This window comes from Pseudorasbora parva, chromosome 2, assembly GCF_024679245.1.
Source record: "Pseudorasbora parva isolate DD20220531a chromosome 2, ASM2467924v1, whole genome shotgun sequence".
Lineage (NCBI taxonomy): Eukaryota > Metazoa > Chordata > Actinopteri > Cypriniformes > Gobionidae > Pseudorasbora > Pseudorasbora parva.
The window spans coordinates 49090515-49110128 of record NC_090173.1 but is presented as its reverse complement, the minus strand read 5'-3'; positions in this window follow the sequence as shown (position 1 = coordinate 49110128).

The window sequence follows — 19614 nt, the reverse complement described above, 5'->3', positions numbered from 1 at the left end:
TACAAAAATGCTTATTTTAAAGAAACCCATCAGACGGACTTTTGCATCTGAAGTCTTCATTAAAGAAAAGTCCACAGAACATTTTAGAGTGTGAAGAATCAACTAACATCTAATAACTAATAACATTATCCCTAAAAGCATATCAGTTTACATCATAAGAACTTCAAAGATGTTATAGGAATTTATTATGGATCTTCAATAAAATGGGAACTTCTTTTGGTTCCCTTATCGAGGGAACTTCCCACTGCGTCGAAACGCTTTGGGGATGCTCCCTAAGCATCAGCGAATCTGAAGCCTGAATAAACACTAGTCCAATCCGATTGGTCGTGCGTGATGACGTCATTGTGACGGCGTACCCGGAAGTATAAAAGGGGAGCCGGCGCATAATGGCGGCAGTTATTGCTCTTCAGCATAGCGCTCTCTGTTTGGTCTGTCTATTTACTGTTGTATGTCCAGTTGCGAGTGTGTGTGTGAGTGATTTTTTAGTAAAAGTATGGAAGGAAAGAGTGGATTCAGACAGTGTGTGCATCCGTGTCCCCGCTACATCTCGGGATCGGATACACACCTGTTGTGTGTGCAGTGTCTGGGTGTGCAGCACGCTCGGGCGGCTCTCGAGGGAGCCGCCTGTGAGCACTGTGAGCGGCTGACACTCAGACTGCTCCGCTCTAGGCTGGCCGTGTTCGATGAGACCGGCCAGCCTCGTGAGCCCCATGGTTCTGGACCCGCGGTCGCTGAGGCGTCGCGGCGTCGCAGATCATGGGGCTCACAGCGGGATCTGTCAGAGGGCTTTGGGACTGCTGCGGCACTTTCCCAATCCTCCTCTGACAGTTCCGATGATCTTCCTCCCCGTGTGGAAGCCCGCTTTGCGGCATCTTCCCCCGGGGCGGAGGGTCCGATGCTCGTTCTCTCCGGTTCCGAGGAGCCGGAGGGCGCGGGCATCGGGGCGGGGGATGAGGTTTTTCCATCGCCTCATCCACCCGCCCAGGAGGAGTTGGTCGAGGTGTTGACCCGCGCTGTGGCTAAACTGAATATTGAGTGGCCACAGGAGGAACAGGAAGTCCGGCCACCCAGTAGGCTGGATGACCGGTTCCTCGCGCACCGGGTCCAAACACCGCGCCGGGGTTTGCCTTTTTTCCCCGATCTGGGTTCAGGGGGTTGACCTGGACCACAGTGGTACCAGAGCGGTGTCGGGTAATGGAACTAGAAGTAAAAACCTTACTGGCGAAGGGGGCCATAGAACATGTTCCTCCGCCAGACAGGGAGTCCGGGTTCTACAGCCGGTACTTTATAGTTCCCAAAAAGGATGGAGGATTGCGTCCGATTATAGATCTAAGGGATTTGAATCGGTCTCTGAGGAGGTTCAGATTCAAAATGCTCACTATCCCCATGATCGTGAGTCAGATCCAGTCCCAGGACTGGTTCGTCACGATAGATCTAAAGGACGCATACTTTCATATCTCCATCCTTCCATGTCACAGGAAGTTCCTGAGGTTCGCTTTCGGGGGCGAAGCGTACCAATATCGAGTACTTCCCTTCGGCCTAGCCCTCTCCCCACGCACATTCACAAAGTGCATGGATGCAGCCCTGGCTCCTATGAGGCTTCAGGGCATCCGTGTACTGAATTATATCGACGATTGGCTCATATTGGCCCAGTCGTACGAGGTGGCGGTTCGGCATCGAGATGTCGTTCTAGCCCACATAAAGTGCTTGGGGCTGAGACTCAACACAAACAAGAGTGTGTTGACGCCGTCCCAGAGGACTACGTTCCTAGGGGTGGTATGGGATTCGACAACGATGCGGGCACAATTGTCTCCCGCGCGAGTCGAGACCATACTGGCGATGGTCTCAGGAATAAGGCTAGGCCACACCATCACTGTGAAGCACTTTCAGAGAGTGCTGGGGCACATGGCAGCAGCGTCCAACGTGATACCGTTCGGCCTGCTACACATGAGACTCCTCCAGTGGTGGTTGAAAACCAAGGGGTTTTTCCCCAGAGGGAATCCTTTTCGTATGATCAACGCGCAGATGCCTTCGTTCCCTAGTCATATGGAAGAAACCTTGGTTTCTGTCCCAGGGGCCAGTGTTGGGAGCGTCCTGTTGCCGGAAATCCGTTTCAACAGACGCCTCCCTCACTGGTTGGGGCGCGGTCATGGACGGCCGCTTTGCGAGGGGCCCATGGGAGGGCCGTCATTCCTCCTGGCACATAAATTGCCTGGAGATGATGGCGGTCTACAAAGCTCTCAGGAGCTTTCTCCCGGACCTCCGCGGCCAACATGTCCTGGTGCGGACAGACAATACAGCTGTCGTAGCGTACCTCAATCGCCAGGGAGGGGTAAGATCGCGCCCTCTGTGCAGATTGGCGCATCTAATCCTCCTGTGGTCCCAAGGGAAACTGTTGTCCATCAGGGCAATGTATGTCCCGGGGGTTCAAAACCAGGGAGCAGACATCCTGTCGAGGCAGGGGCTGAGGCCCGGGGAGTGGCGGCTCCACCCCGAAGTGGTGGAGGCCATATGCGAGAGGTTCGGCCCAGTGGAAGTGGATCTGTTTGCGTCTCGAGAGACGTCCCACTGTCCACTGTGGTTCTCCCTCACGCATCCAGCCCCGTTGGGGTTGGATGCCATGGTGCAGACGTGGCCGAGGCTGCGTCTGTACGCATTTCCCCCGATTGCTCTGCTCCCGGGAGTCCTGGAGAGGGTCCGTCGGCAGGGGGTCAGTCTACTTCTGGTAGCACCCCGTTGGCCGACGCGAGTTTGGTTCTCAGATATCATAGCCCTGCTGGCAGGTCATCCATGGCAGATTCCTCTGAGGAGGGATCTCCTGTCTCAGGCGGCGGGGACGATATTCCACCCCCGGCCGGAGATTTGGAACCTTTGGGTCTGGCCCCTGAGGGGGCCAGGTACCTAGAGGCCGGCCTGTCGGCAGAGGTGGTAGAGACCTTACTCAGTTCCAGGGCTCCGTCCACAAGGAGACTGTACAGCCTCAAGTGGAATGTGTTTTCCACTTGGTGTAGGGGGCGTGAGGTGGACCCAGTTAACTGCCCAGTGGCTTCAGTGCTGGAGTTCCTCCAAGATCGCTTCTCTGCGGGCCTAACCCCGTCCACACTCAAGGTGTACGTGGCTGCCATTGCGGCTTTCCACACTCCTCTGGGTGATGGGCCTTTGGGTAGGCACCAGTTGGTTGTACAGTTCCTCCGTGGGGCTCGGAGGATGAGGCCTGTGGCTCAGTCCAGAGTTCCAACCTGGGACCTGGCAGTGGTTCTCGAGGGGTTGGCTGAGGCCCCCTTCGAGCCACTGGAGTCAGCAGAACCTAAGAATCTGACCCTTAAGGTGGCTTTTCTACTCGCCATTACCTCTCTAAGGAGAGTGGGGGATCTCCAGGCCTTGGCAGTAACGCCGACTTGCCTGGAGTTTGCCCCGGGCGGAGTGAAGGCCATCTTACACCCTAGGCCGGGCTATGTGCCTAAGGTCCCATCGAGGGTGGTCAGGTCTTTGGTTCTGCAGGCATTTCATCCTCCGCCTCACGTGACGGCGGAAGAGGGGAGACTTCACCTACTCTGCCCGGTCAGGGCACTCAGGGTGTATCTGGCGAGGTCCGCACAGTGGAGGAGATCTCAACAATTGTTGGTGTGTTTTGGCTCACCCAAGAAGGGGTTGCCTGCGTCTACCCAGACTATCAGTAACTGGATTGTCCAGGCAATAACCATGGCTTATCAGGTGCGCAGTTTGCCTTCACCTGTAGCCGTGAGGGCACATTCCACCAGAGGCATGGCCTCTTCGGTGGCCCTCCTTTCTGGGGTCCCCTTGCAGGATATCTGCGAGGCGGCGGGGTGGGCTACTCCACACACTTTTATCAGGTTCTACAGCCTGGATCTCCCTGCGACGCCTGGCGCGAGGGTGCTCCAACCCTAGTTGTGCCCGGTCTCCGGCTTCACACTAGGACAGGCGCTACCCTCGGTGTGGCCTAGTGGGTACTCGTTCCCCAAAGCGTTTCGACGCAGTGGGAAGTTCCCTCGATAAGGGAACGGCTCGGGTTATGTATATAACCCTTGTTCCCTGAGAGGGAACGAGCACTGCGTCGTACACCTCGACGCAGGTGCGCCACACCTCGGCACGCCTGGAGCGCATGCTTCAGAGCAAGAAACTGCCGCCATTATGCGCCGGCTCCCCTTTTATACTTCCGGGTACGCCGTCACAATGACGTCATCACGCACGACCAATCGGATTGGACTAGTGTTTATTCAGGCTTCAGATTCGCTGATGCTTAGGGAGCATCCCCAAAGCGTTTCGACGCAGTGCTCGTTCCCTCTCAGGGAACAAGGGTTATATACATAACCCGAGCCGTTTTCCAACAACAGGAACTTTCGAAGGTTATTGTAACACTTTATTTTACAGTGTTCTTGTTACACATGTATGTATTTACAATAGAAATAATAGCAGTAAAGTATGCATATTACATTCTGACCCTAATCTAACAGTGAGTAAATGTATTTAATTAATATCACTCAGTACTTAAATCTATAATTACACCGTAACAAGGAGACCTTAAAATAAATGTTACCGATGTGATTTAATCATTCAACTTAGTGTAAATATCAAAGTTATAAAATTAACTTTTGTGATACTGTGATAATTTATCATGCACTGGGGTTTGTATAATGAATGAGGTTGAGGTTTTCCAGCTCGATTTAAACTGTTTTATCATTGCTTTTGTTGTTAGGTTTAGCAACTTGCCATTTTGTGACATTTAGAGTTAATTTTCTACTCAAAATGACACATTGATACTCAAAAACAAATGTTACTGTCACTGTGTATTGATATCTCTTTGTTCAGATGTCACATTACTAAAATTTTGTATATGGTGTCTATACAATGTCTAATGTGTTATTTAATTAGCTTTTTTTTTTTTAAATAAAGCATACACTTTAAACACAAAGTTTAAATCGGTGTTATTTTGTTTGAGTAAAAAGTATTTCAAAGAACTTAAAGTAGAAATTATTCAACCTTTTACTGTCAAAGTTAAAATATTTTTTTTCTTTGTTAATTTTACTTAACTTAGTCAAGTAGACTTAATTCCATATGTGAAATCTACTAAAAACAAAATGCATTCCAAAATCAGTACATCAGACTTGGTGGAACCAACCTTAAACTATTGGCAACATTTAGCTTGGCTGAGGAGACAGATTACCTTATTTAATCAGGTCTAAAAGCTGCTGTTCAACCTCAACGCGCTGCCGCTCTAGCTGTTGACGGCTTTCCTCAAGCTCTTGTTCCATACACACTTTTTCACACTCCCACCTCCGTTTTTCACATTCAGTATCACGCTGTATAAGCAGTAACTCTTCCTGTTGCTCGAACGAGAGGACACTTCGAGCAGGAAGCGGAGGGGCAGGCGTCTCTAATAAAGATCATCATCTTTAAGATCAATCAGTGAAGCTTTAAGGATTTGTTTAATCCCTTCTTTAGACCTTTTCTGGCTAGCAGAAACCTCGGTTTTATGATGCACAGTTTCTCTTTAGTCATTTCATCTATTAACCTAATCAAATGCAGCCTCAACAAATGCTTCAAGCTCAGTTTCCATATTTCACCTGTAAACGACAACAGATATAACTAAATATAACTCAATATCTCTCACTGAGATTTAACAAATCAAACTCTTAGGCTTGTTAAAGAAACCAAACTATCCCCTCTCTAAATAATGTAGACCCTAGACTTCAGCTGGCTCAAGACCGGGTATTTATGCACTTACTCTTGCAAGTTTGAGAAGACTACAAATTACAGATTAGTCCCCCAAACCTCGCTGTGCTCCCAAGATAATTGCTACTAAGCCCTGAGCCAACCAAAAATAACAAACCAAAATAATAAACGACGTGCTCAGACCCATACGTCACGATAGTTCGTTTCTGAGCGACAAACAAGCCATTAAATTAAAGCCACGAAAAATGTATCGTTTAATGACATCATACCAAGCAAACAAAAATTAAGTGCAATATTGAAATCCGTATTCACAATTCACTACTTCGCTCAATAATTCACCTCCCCTTTCTTACCCAAACAAAATGCGAGGCACTTTTAATATTAATCAAAACATAAACACAAATAAGTGGCTTTAGCGGCGAGCCCCCAATTGTTACGCCCTGATCAGGGATTAACAATAAAAGAGCAGGGAGTGAAGTAGGGCTGGGCGATATGGCCCAAAAAAATTATCACGATATAATTTTCCATATCAGTCGATATCGATAAATAACACGATAAATGTAACATTTTAATTTCTTTAAAATTTAAAGGGATATTTTTGCTCATGAGTGAAATATGTAGAAAACAGACAGTTAACTGTGGTTTTAAACTATCCTTTATTATCAAAACATGATAAACACTTCCCAACAGGGGAGAACAATTTATTGAAACTGAGGTAGATTTATTTATTAAAATATTAATTGTGGTAAGCATTTTTTTTTTAACTCTACACTGTAAATCAATAACATCATCACTTAATTGTGTAAGTAAAACAATAAAAATGCAAACAGGCAAAAAAGAAAAGCGTTTTAAGTTAAGAAACATTTTGAGTCCCCCCTCTCTTGCATCACAGTGGATTGGTCCACTGTGCATCGCTCTGTCACCCACTCACACACACACACACACACACACACACACACACACACCCATCTCACCGACGCCGACACACACACCTCACCGACAGTGGGCCGGTCGGGAGAAGAGGGAGAGAGAGCAAAGTTCAGTATTTGCAGATCTCCAGAGCTCTGTCTAGTCTATTTTATTCATTTTAAACATTGGATGATATTACTTCTCTTTTGATACATGCGATGCTGAGTCATTAATACATCACCAAAGACAAACAATTATGATAGCGATGTACAAGTCCGATGTTTTAGTGATTATAGTTTGGTAGCGTTAGCTTGCAAGTCACCCACTACAACTAACAAGGTGATAAGCCTGCTGTGCGTGAATGTAGTTAATGTAGATTTACCGCTGTGTTGGGATCAATGTTATCTGGAAGAACTTCGAAGAAGCACGATAATAAATTCCGCATGGTGAACCTATGATAAGCAGTCCACACACGTCGCTCTGTTTTATGTCGGATGGGATCGCCAAAATATCTCCAAACCACTGAAGTTGAGCGAACTAACTTGTCAACGATATCTGTGTCCTCCGAGCTTATAACGCGTAAGCATTATATCGAGAATTTATCGAACTGTTCTTATCGTTTTATATCGTGATAATTATCGTTATCGTTTAATCGCCCAGCCCTAGAGTGAAGGCAGCATTTATAAGCAACACATTTATTTACAAATGGTCAACCACAACAAATACTTCGACACCCCCATACGCACCTATAGGGGGAGCACAGCAACAGAGAAACCGAAAGCAGTGGCCGTGACACTCCCCCATCCCAGAAGGTGTGTCCTCACCGTCGACGGCCATCTTGGCAGAGGGCTCTGGCTCGGCGAACATCTTGGCAGCCAGGTCAGCCTTATCAGAAATCATTGTGGCTCGAGGGAAGATGGGTGTCCTGGCTGCGATGGCCCCAATGGACTTGTATGTGGACGGTGCAGGTTAAGGGTGATCTGGAGAACCTACATGCTTTTGGATAGGGGCTGAGCGACGATAGTGATTGTCAAAAGCATTAATACAAAATCAGAACCATTTAAGCCGAGGACATAAAGTCTGCTATGGACCTATAAAAATCGCCAGGAGAAAGGAATCAAAAGTCATCATTTTATGTTAGTTCATGTTAGTGCACACACTGTAAAATAAAGTGTAACCAAAACATTCCTCTATGACATTCTCCAATATAGGTTTTTCAGTGGTCTCCTGAGAGGTCTTCCAATGGTATTTAGTTATAAAGCGTTTTGGAAGCTGTTCTTTCAGAGCAATAATTCACTTCTATAAAAGAAAGCAGATCAGATCCTCAAAGAGCATGAGCTACAGGCCTTTCAGGTGTGAAAAAGTGATGTTCTCCTGTTTTGCTTTAGGCCAAACACTTTCACAGATAAAACACAACACTATCAGTTTCACAGTAGCATCAGCAACACAGCAATACATATTTCATGGAAACCAAACAATGTCTTTGTGAGAAGTCAGATGCTGGAGATGAGAGTCTCATGTGGAATTATACTGCATGATCCTAATTAATTCGTCAGGACTTTGTGCACGTTCAGCACTTGTGAATGTTGCAGTGCTGTTAAACACTAATGTGGGGGCCAATGCTAAAAGTGCTGATTTTGAACATCTGAACACTGACAGATGTCATGGGGCTCTGTTCACATTCAATCATCCCCGCTGACCCCTTCGGATCACTGTTTCACAGGAAGTGTGTTTGCTGTGTGTACACTATATCAGGACCCAAAGTTGACTTTTGCCGCTCCTGTCAGTTTCTGTAACTGTATTGTAACCTTTCATGTCACATGCATTATCAAGAATATAATATGTACGATAAAGCATGCATTATGCACAAGTTTCTCATAAAGCTACCAGCCAAAGCCGTTTTTACACGTCATTGGTGTTTGGCGAGTGTTCGTTTTGAAACCTGTCTAAATATGTAAGTACATTTTACCTGGGGTGGTGAAAAAATTATGTTTTTTTAGTATCTAGGAGTGTAATGCATGTGTGTCTATGTTTTTCTGTTTATGTTCCCGGTCACTTTGAGGTCTGAGGTTCAGGATAGGAATGCAGACGAGTGGGCGTGAGTGGTCAGCTGTGGTAACTTGTGGATTTCCCCTCCTTCGCTTCATCTAAACTTCTGCCTCGAGAAAAACTTGCCTTTTCTTTCCCTGGCATTTGTCCACCACACGCTGCCAGGGGGATAAAAGCAGCTTTCAGAAGGAGGCCTTGGAATGGCATGATATTTACCACAGCCGGTGAAAGAGCGGCATCGGTTCTAACGTCAATGGGAGGTGCAAGGTATTGACAAAATGCCTCTTTGATTTTCTGTTGGCTGGAAGGTTGACCGTTCTGTTGTCTTTGTAGATGAGATGGGAATATGGAGACATGGGAAACGATAGCAGCGGAGGCAGCAGCTTTTCTCTTAATTACACAGGGGACAGTTGATTGACGCGTCTCGCCCCTGCACACTGGCATTTCCGCCCCACGTCTGGTTCCGCCTCGTGACTCGGATGGGGTCAGTTTCAGCGTTGAAGAGCCCAGCTGGAGAGTACAGAGTTATGGTAGCAACAAATGTCACTGTGAAGAGGTGATGTGCGGGAGCAAATTTAAATGTTGAGGAAAGAAAGAAAGGAAGAAAGAAAGATAAGAGTGCCTAGAGCTCATCTAAAGCTCATACAGAAAACTTAATCATTTTGAGGTTGGATTTCATAGCTCAGAAGTATTCAATGGCTATAGCTAATTTGAGTTGCTGGAATTCCTTGGGGGGAAATGAAAATAGACACAAATGTGATGATTTGCCATTGACGTTGTGTCAAATGTTACATGATTACTTGCTGTGATTTGCCCGGCAATAATTTTCAGTGGTCGGTGGCATCTATTGATGTGGATGCGGCATCAGTTTTCAGCTATTGACTGCACTGTATAAATGCCCTATTTGCATTTTTAATATATTCCCTAAGAAAAAGTGTCCAATTACAGGGAGGTTTACTAAAATAAAACAATTATTATTACACTGTTTATGTTATCTTAATGTGTTGGCTCTCGTGAGACAACTCACTCCATGGATAACAGAACTTTTTAGGCCGCTGGTATGAGTCTTTATTTTATCAGTGTACAGCTGTGGTTAGAATTTTTACAACCATTGGTACATATGATCAAAGATGGCTGTGCAAATAAATCTGCATTGCAAGATCCAAGATAACAGCTCTTTTCTTATATAATGACCCCGTTTACATGCAAACCAGTAAACTGACAACTCAAGTAAACCGCGTTTACATGGCTTTATTAATTAACCGGGTTATTTCCTTGTAGTGATGTCAAAAATAATAATGTCTGTATCTGACTCAGAGTATTCCAAATGTTACGTCAGTTGTGATGTTAAATAAAGCGTGCACCGTGTCAGCGGGAGATTCACGGCTCATATCATCCCTCATGCAGTTCCAGATGAAGCGTTTTGACTGAACCTCTTCTACTTCTGCTGCATGAGAAGAGAACACATCGTTACAGTTTTCCTGGTCTTAAAAGAGTCTGCGTTTGTTTGTGATGTATGTCCTTATTTCATACGTCTGGATGCATTTACATCTGCTCTAAGTTTGCGTGTTTGTCACCTATCACACGTCAATAAGCAGACAGAAAGAAGGTTAATGCGTTTACATGCTGTGGTTAAAAAGCAAAACATTGCCTGTCCTGACCGGTTTATGCTTACTCCGTTTATGACCATACTCCGGTAAAAGAAAACGGGTTACCGTGTTTACATGACCATGTTCATTGTTGGCTTCTTGGGCATAATCGGCGTAAGAACGTGCATGTAAACGCACCCAATAATTCTGACTACACCTGTACATTCTTTTTAACAGTACTAATCCTTTCATAGTTTGTAATATAAAAAGTGTTACAGTATATATAAGAGAAATCAAAGCATGTTTCATCTGTACCTAACCTTTTTTTGACTGTCAAAGATCCTATTACTTTCTCCAATAAAATATAAAAACCAACATAAACAGATCCAGTTCTTTGTGTGATATATGGGTGAATGTTCCTTTGTTCATGCGAAGAGGAAAGCAATTAGAGGTCTCAAGTGCAAACTGCCAGGAAAATAGTAGGAAATATGTTTTGTAGCTGAGGCTACAGGAAGCACCCATTGTTGCTGAGTGAGTCTCATCTGATAACATTATCACATTGGATGGTAATTTAGAAGAGTGTGTGAGTGGATGGTGATCGGAATAAGGGTGAAATTTGATAAAACTATTGGCCCATGAAATTTTATCACTAACATTTGATGTTGATTTGAATGTTTTTATGTGTGTCTGCTCTGGACCCAAAATGGTGCTAGCGATTCTTAATGTGCCCTGATAATGTGATTTTTTGGGGGGGTTTAACAGGATTTAATGTATGCTAATTAAAACTTTGCCCAAAGGAAAATCACAATCAATCTCTTTTTTTGTCAGTAAAAATAGACCATAAAAGTATCATACAAGTAAAAAAAAGAGTATTTTAAAAGTATTCCACATTCATCCACAGATCTATATATGAAGTGAGTGATACGTATACGGAGTGATGAAGAGACAGAAATTTAAGATGTTATTCAGTTATATAGTATAGTAGTATAGTAAACAATATGATAAAAATGACAAATCATTTCCATATTTTGTGCCACAAAATTATATGTACAGACAGTGCATTAGCATATTCTCCCACTCAACACACATACAGTACAGAAACACACTTGCACACAACGGAGGCTTGGCTTTAGATGCGTAAGAAAAACGTCCTACACACGAGCGTTTTAAGGACAAAAATCTCACAAATGTCTTAATACATAATATGAACAAGGTTCAAGGCATTGAATTATAATATAAATTAAAAATGCATCCACCTCGTGTAATGCATTATCACCTCAGCTATGCATTGTTTTTCTAATAATTCAACGGCCCGTTGCCAATTATTTACTTACATAATCCATCTCCAATGGGAATTTTTTTTTTAGTAAACTGGATAAACTGATTAATTTAATTATTGCCCCGCCATTGACATACATTTCCGTAATTTGTGAGACAACCCTCCCCCGCCATTGATGGAATGTTCCGGCTTTTCATGTTTTCAATGTTATATAGTAAGGGGCGGTATTATACATCTTCTGAAAGAGTACTGAATGTCCTGATCAAAACACATGGGAAAAAGAAGCAGAAACTATAGTAATATACAGTATAGTAATATCATATATAAGCTTTGGGGGTGCTGATGGACTCGATCTACTCCATATGTGTTTTGATCATCGGTCATCGGTCAACATTTGGTCTTGTTGACCTTTCAACTTCTCAAGCCAAGAATAATAAACTTATAGGTAAATAAAAAAATGTGGTCTGTTATCTTATGGCTTCAGATATATATATATATATATATATATATATATATATATATATATATATATATATATATATATATATATATATATATATATATATATATATATATATATATATATGTGTGTGTGTGTGTGTGTGTTTCGTTCTTCACGTGTTTTTAAAGCTTTGATTATGTTTACAGTGTGCAATATAACATGAGTTCATGTTTCGCATGTAAAAAAACCCAGTATTTTTCACACAATTTACTTATCTGTACAGCGCTGTTTCCTCTGTCCTAAAAACGGCCTGATGATTTCCTTGTTCTATGAAGTCCCTCCTTCAGAAATACGTAACGAGTTCTGATTGGGCCAGCGCTTCCCGTGTTGTGATTGGACAGCAGCTTAGCGCACTTTGCCCGGAAAGGTCCCGCCTTTTACCATAATGGGGAGATGCAAGCTGAATGCGCGCTCTTCTCCATGTGGGAGAGCAACAAGACCACGCCCCCTTTTTTGCGTGTTCTTGTGGGCGGAGGGTTAGTCAACAAACGGTTCTAGTGACGTCATTCCTGAAGGATGTGCAGGGGTGTAGTCTAAACCGTTCGCTGTAGGCTTTGAAAGGGAACTTCTGTTAAATAAAATATCTTGCTTGGCATTGAACTTTGAGCTTTAGAATTTTACAGGTATTATTTATGCTCTAACAGCAACATTACACACTAACTAAAGTTTGAAAGATGGAATCGCGAAGAACAGGACCTTTAAAGCCTCTTATTGAGATATATGGAAAAAGCGGACAGGATATTCTTTAAAGAAACATTTTCATTCCACAGAATAAAATGTTTTGTGTGACCTATTTTTTTTATTTTTATTTTTAATAAATTGAGCTAATGTTAAAATGTTGCCATATTTTTAACAGAGTGTCTATTCATACCCAGTGCAAATAGTGTGTTGTTGGCAAGTGGTGTTCACACTAGCTCTACCTAACAATGCCTGGCTGTGCCAAACAACATTAAAAAAAATGCTGGTATCACCCAATCACTAAATAAATGTAATCACGAAATGTTTAATACTAATAAAATTATTTATTGGATAGGGGTTGGTGTCGGGAGGGCTTGTATTGTCCCTTTAAGATGGCACCATTTAATAATTTAAATAAATGTAATAATTTACACTCTCTATTATTATTGCATCCTGTTAATGCACAACAATACTGAGATCCAAATAGTATGTACCTGCCAAAATAAACTATAAATGGCATGTAATTTCTATTTATATTGCAAAGAACTTCTACTTAGTATATGGTGTAAATAGAATATATCACTATTTATACTTAATAAATAGCATCTACAGCTATTAGCATATAGTGGAAATAGAATCTAGTTGTTATTAACACTTAGTGTAAATACAATCTGCTATTCGCACTTGCACTCTTTGCTTCATTTTTAGCACTATGGTTTCTCTTTATATAATGCCTTTGTTCTCTAATGCATAGGAACTGAGCTCTCTGTGCTGGCTGTGTAGATCTCAGTGCCTGTGTGTCTGTGAGACTGACAGTGTGGAGAATTAAATATATGTTCTGGAGGCCGCTGTCAAGTTACATTGTGTTCCCAAGCCGCTAATCCATTCATACCATTCTGCTGGGGATGTAATTGGACGTTAAAAATGTGACTTATAATCCATGGCTGGATATGTGAGTATTGACCGCTGTTGGTGTTACTCTCATGACTAAATGTCAGCCACTATCATTGTCTGATGCCTAAGCCCCAGGGTCTCGTGATCTTAAGTGGCTCTCAAAAAGCTAAAAGCCCCATCTTCTACATTTTTACCTATCACATCAAGGTCAAAGCTGTAATTTTTGCAGACATGGAGTAATGCATTTTTTTTAAATATTTTTTTGTCAAATCCATTGTATTAAGCCAAATATTCAAATGGACTGCTCTGTTGTAGCAGTCCACCAGATTTAGGGATTCTGGATGGATTTTAAAGGCTTTTTTTTCTTCCAGGGTGCAAAGCAAACAGGCTTGTTAAAAAGGTCTGTAATATCCTATAATGTGTCCAAACTGGATTATTAAAGGATTAGTTCATTCAGAAAACAAAACTCTGTTATTGTATGCTCATCCTCGTGTTGTTCCAAAACCATTTGGCTTTCTTTCTTCCACAAAGCCCAAAAGGAAAATATCTGAAAAACTGTTTTCTATGGTTCTTTCAATGAAGTCACGCAGTTAGAAAAGCATACAACAGAGATGTATTTTGACTCTGCACTACATTCCAAATCATTTGAATTAATTTGATATCTTTGTCCGCCAGACTGAAATCTAAAGGTGCTTTCACATCTCTAGTTTGGGTCATTTGGTCCGAACCAAGGCAAAACAATTATAAATTGTTGCATTTTTTAGCTTTTTTGGTTCCTTTTCACACCACACTGATTGCTTTGGTCCGAACCAGTTGAAACGAACCAAAACGCAGGCACGTGACAACATCCACATGACTCATTGGCCATGGCGTATTTTCTAAACTGCTTTTCGATTGGTCAGAATTGACGTGTGGGGAAATTAACAGAAGAGGCAAAGCCAGCAAACTATAATAACAATGGAGAGATGGATAATCTACTACATTATGTGTATTTACCACAGTATGCAAACAAAACATTTCTATAATGAAGCGTGGATGCGACTTGAAAACAACAATAATGCACTGCAAACGTGCATCGCTCGTCACTTCAAGTGGAGCCATGCATTAATTATTCTTAACTCTGACATGCTCATCTACTGAAAATATTGCCAACGATCTATCAGGTAATAATGTCATGTACAATGTCAGCACAGCTAACTACGGCAGCTGGCTTAGTCCAAAAATGATCAGTACTTTTGCACTTGGTTCTGTTCGAGGTCGGATCACGTTCTCACCACAAACACAACCTCCAGAGTTAGTTTGAAAGCGTACAGAGACCACCTCTTTAAGGAGGTCTCGGTATGCTTGTTTGGTCCGCTGACCAAACGAACCGCGCTAAGGAGGGAAACGAACTTTAGTACGATTCAACCGAACTAAATGAGGCAGGGGTGAAAGCACCACAAGTTGTTATTTACTGATAAGCTTTCCACCCAATTTACCGTTGTAAATTGATCAGGGGTACGTTTCCCAAACAACCACGTTTCTCACTGCTGAACTACCATAGTAAGTTGCATCGTTGAAGAAAATAACTAGCTAGTCACGACTGTTTGCCGGAACCGTATTGTCGCAAATCTGTCGTTCAGCCACGTTGGTTAATGATGTCACGCAGATGGTGGAGTAACAACTGCTTTTAATGAATTATTTTGAGATCAAATTCTTGCTAGATTTTTTTTGCTATAAATGATGGACATGGCACTTGAGGACATTTTTATTTTATTTTTTATACTAATTCTTCCAGGTTAAAATAGGCGTTATGCACTAGAGCATGTTTGCACATGCGCACTTCAAAAAAAGGTGCTTTTTAATCTCTTGGCAAACTTATAAGACATAAATGACATTTTTATAAATTCAAAATAAAATGTATAGACTGTACTAAATGTCAGCTTGCTTATTTTGCTCAAGATAAGGGCTTATTACATCCACATATCATGCAAACAAGAAACTATGCTACTAACCACAGGTCAAGAGCTGTCGTTCAGACCACGCAACTTTGCGATGCTGTTTGTGAATGTTTGTTGGAACGATGGTTTCGGGAAACACAGACTAGTTGAACTATGTTGATAACCACGGAACTTGCGACCATAGTTGGCTAGCGATGCTTTTGGGAAATGCACCCCAGAGCTTTAACAAAACACTGAATCAATGAGAAAATGAATAAAACAGACAACCAAATCTATAACAAAAGCAAACATTCATCTGGCAGATTTAACATTTTAACACATACATTGTCTTTAGTGCAACCTGTCCTCCGAAAAAATACGACTCTATAGGTCGTTTTTCAAGCACCTTATTACGACCTATATTGACGTTTTAAAGTCATGCGCCCTCTAGCTGGCGTAAAAATAATGACAGTGTCATGTTACGTCTGACGTCATGAAATGACGTATGACTGTCGTTACCAATCAAAATGCGTATTTATTTTAATGCAATGTGTGGACTTTTTACCACCATTTGTCATATTTCCATTTAGCAAAAAATTTTTTTTAAATTTACAACTACAGCCACCCCGTCCCTAAACCTACCCAGTGATTTATTGTGCATACACACTTTATGAGCACGTGTTCCCTGGGATCAAATTCACGATCGCATGATCACATGTTATTGTTGGTATAGTGCAATGCAATTCGGCCAACTGAAAAATTTAGATGTGATCAGTCAATTGAAAATTTTCAATTGGTCCAACCCTTTATGACCACCATCTACCCATCCTCTGATGGCTACTTCCAGCAGGATAATGGACCATGTCACAGCTCAAATTATTTCAATGCATTTCTTGAACATGACAATGAGTTCACTGAACTAAAATGTCCCCCACAGTCACCAGATCTCAACCCAATAGAGCATCTTTGGGATGTGGTGGAACAGGAGCTTCGTGCCCTGGATGTGCATCCCACCAATCTCCATCAACTGCAAGATGCTATCCTATCAATATGGGCCAACATTTCTAAAGAATGCTTTCAGCACCTTGTTGAATCAATGCCACATAGAATTAAGGTAGTTCTGAAGGTGAAAGGGGGTCAAACTCAGTATTAGTATGCTGTTCCTAATAATCCTTTAGGTGAGTGTATGTATACTGCGTGATAATCAAGGAACTTTGCTGCCATTCCGTGCAGCAGGTGCATTGATTCTTTCTTTCCTTGTATTTCGTTGTTATTCAGTGAAACATGAAGGTAGAGCACACCTTCGACTTGAAAAAATACTTCAATCCTTGTTTTCCAAATTAATGGTTTTATACATTTAAGATCTATCACAGCCCTTTACAATGCAAAGAACCATAGCTAATCGTACAGGTAAATCCACTACCTAATTTGCTGGCTGCAATTCTGCAACTACACAATTCTGCTGCTTAATATCATTGCGGCGCTGCACCCATGGCAAAGTAACTTGATTATTACGCAGGAGTGAAAGTATAGTCCCCAGCCGTATTGGCCTAGAAAATTGCAACTTTTAATTTTCTGTCTGTCTTAGTACACGATGCAACTACAGAAGTGTCAAGTTTTAAATAGAAAAACAAATATAGAAACTCTTTTTTTTTCTATATTTTCTATCTATCTCTATTTTTTTTCCAGTGAGATTCTAACATTCTAAAATAAGATTTAATGATCAATGCTAAGCAGTTTGAATTTTTTGAAATTTTGAAATTTGAAATTTGAAATTCAGTTTGAAATTTGAAATTTGAAATTCAGTTTGAAATTTACAATTTGAAAATGGTAAAAACTCAATTGTTTAACTCTTAGACGAGTTGGAAAATTGGCCTATTTTTTAAAAAATTTTAGCGTGCTCCTTTAAAGACATGCCATACTAAATCTTAAAGTGGTCATATAATGGTACACTTTTACAAGCTGATTGTATGGAAATGTGTGTTGGCAGTGCCTGTACACAACCATTCTATAGTGATAAAAATCATTGTTTCCACGACTGTTAACTGACAGCAGCATTTCAACACAGACCCGCCATGAGCGAGCTCATCATAGTCCGCCATTGTTGATACGCTGGAGCAGAATGGCGTCCAAGCGATTGTTCTGTTCTTGGTGTAATAATGAACACAGCAGTCATTTTGATGTTCCTAAATCTGAACCGCTGAAGACACAGTGGCTGAGTTTTGTTTCTGTCAATGCTTTAAGTCAATGATGGTGGGAAATGCTTCTGCAAACCACAAAGCATTTCCCACCAGACTGCTTTATAACCGAGTGTCAGTATAAGGCAGGTTTTGCTAAGAAGCTGCTCCTGAATAAAGATCTTTACCAGCTCTTCGTGTTCCTGCTGCCCCTCCAGAAGAAGTGAGTGTAGTTTGAAATGCGTGCACGCTTCATGATGAATGCAGCTAAAGTGGGTAAGTTACGTAAATTACAGCATGCTTTCTATGTATGACGTTCTCAACATAATTCATAATCCCACGTTTATAATGAACAATGCATTATGGTTATTGTGTTATTACAAACTGTGTACGCTGGTTTTAAATTTAATGTGGACGTGGTAACACTACACTAAGCTTAAAACAGCACTAGGTAACTTTTCAACCTTCATAATATATTTTTTAAGACTCTTGTGATGATAAATCGACTTACAATAGGTTGAATGACACGTCTGCCATAGCCTGATGGGGTCTGTATCGTTTTTAATCGTACTTTTAAACTTCGGGTTTCGGGTAGTAACCCGAGAACAAAAAGAACTACAAAATTCAACTGCTTTACGGCATATACGTCACTTCCACCAACACCCACACTTCCTTAAATTCGGACGTGCGAGCCCAACTTTTTCCGTCGGATAATATAGTCATGTCCGAAGCAGCAGAGACAAATAAGAAAGAAAAGGTTTTGTTGGAGGAAAGCAATAAGAGGAAACGAAAAAGTGATGGGATTAAAGGCAGGCCGAGGATCAACATGTGACCAGCGTTTGCTCGTCGGCGTGAGCTGAAGGAGGCGTGCCCGACCGATGTTGTCCTGCTTGTTATGGTGTTTACCTACCACTCAAACATTGAACTGGAGTATCATATAGATTCTGTAAAACGGTAACCAATAGACTACTATAATGACGCTGGCTTGTAAACGTGAGCATCGCGATTATTTGGCGTTTGAAAAAAATTATATTTATATGACATGCTGAAACATATGCCACTGACTGTACCTGGGATGAAGACATTTCACACGCGACGCCAGAAGAACTCTGAACTCCTCTTGCAGTGTTCAGGGGAACTGTTAGTGCTGCACGACCCGCGGCGCCACTTTTATGAAGTTATTTGGCCCGCACCGCACCACTGTATATATTTTTACAACCCACCGCGCACCCGCGACCATTAAATAGACATACGCGGTCTGCGGGTTATGAGACGACCCACGCATCACTAGTTCAGGGCTATCAGGGTTGTCATGTCAACAAATGCACGCGCGATGGCATCCCCTGTTGTAGGATGACAGATCTTACGACAGTAGTTGAGGACATTATTTTTTCCAAACTGTAGGGGGACCCCGAGAGCAAAAGTAGCCAAGTGCGGCTTTAAATGTCTGTTACTGTAAAAAAAAATCGTGTTGTAACACTAATTACACTGCATAGATTACGTTACGCATCACTGACAAACCGACATTAACAGAAAAAAAGTTTTTATTGGCATTAGCTATAACATCAATCTGTCAATGAACTAATGTATAAATTAGTAAACACAAAGCATTCATATCTCACTATGCTAACGTTATCCTGCCAGTACATAAAGATCAAAATGACATTACATTAACCAACCATTCAGAAACGTCTTGTTTAGCCTTATTTGTCGAATTTCATTGGGGCTGTCATCTTGTCCCGGATCCGACTCCGGTTCAAAATGATAACAGTTGCACAGATGTGTCCTTAGAGACTCTCGTCGCCCCCTTCTTTCCCCTCTACTGTTGTCCAGGCAACGACTCCACCTGAAAGCTCCACAGAACAGAGGGGCGGGGTGAGCAAAGCTCATCAGCATTAAAAGTCTTATGCACTGAAATGGCTTG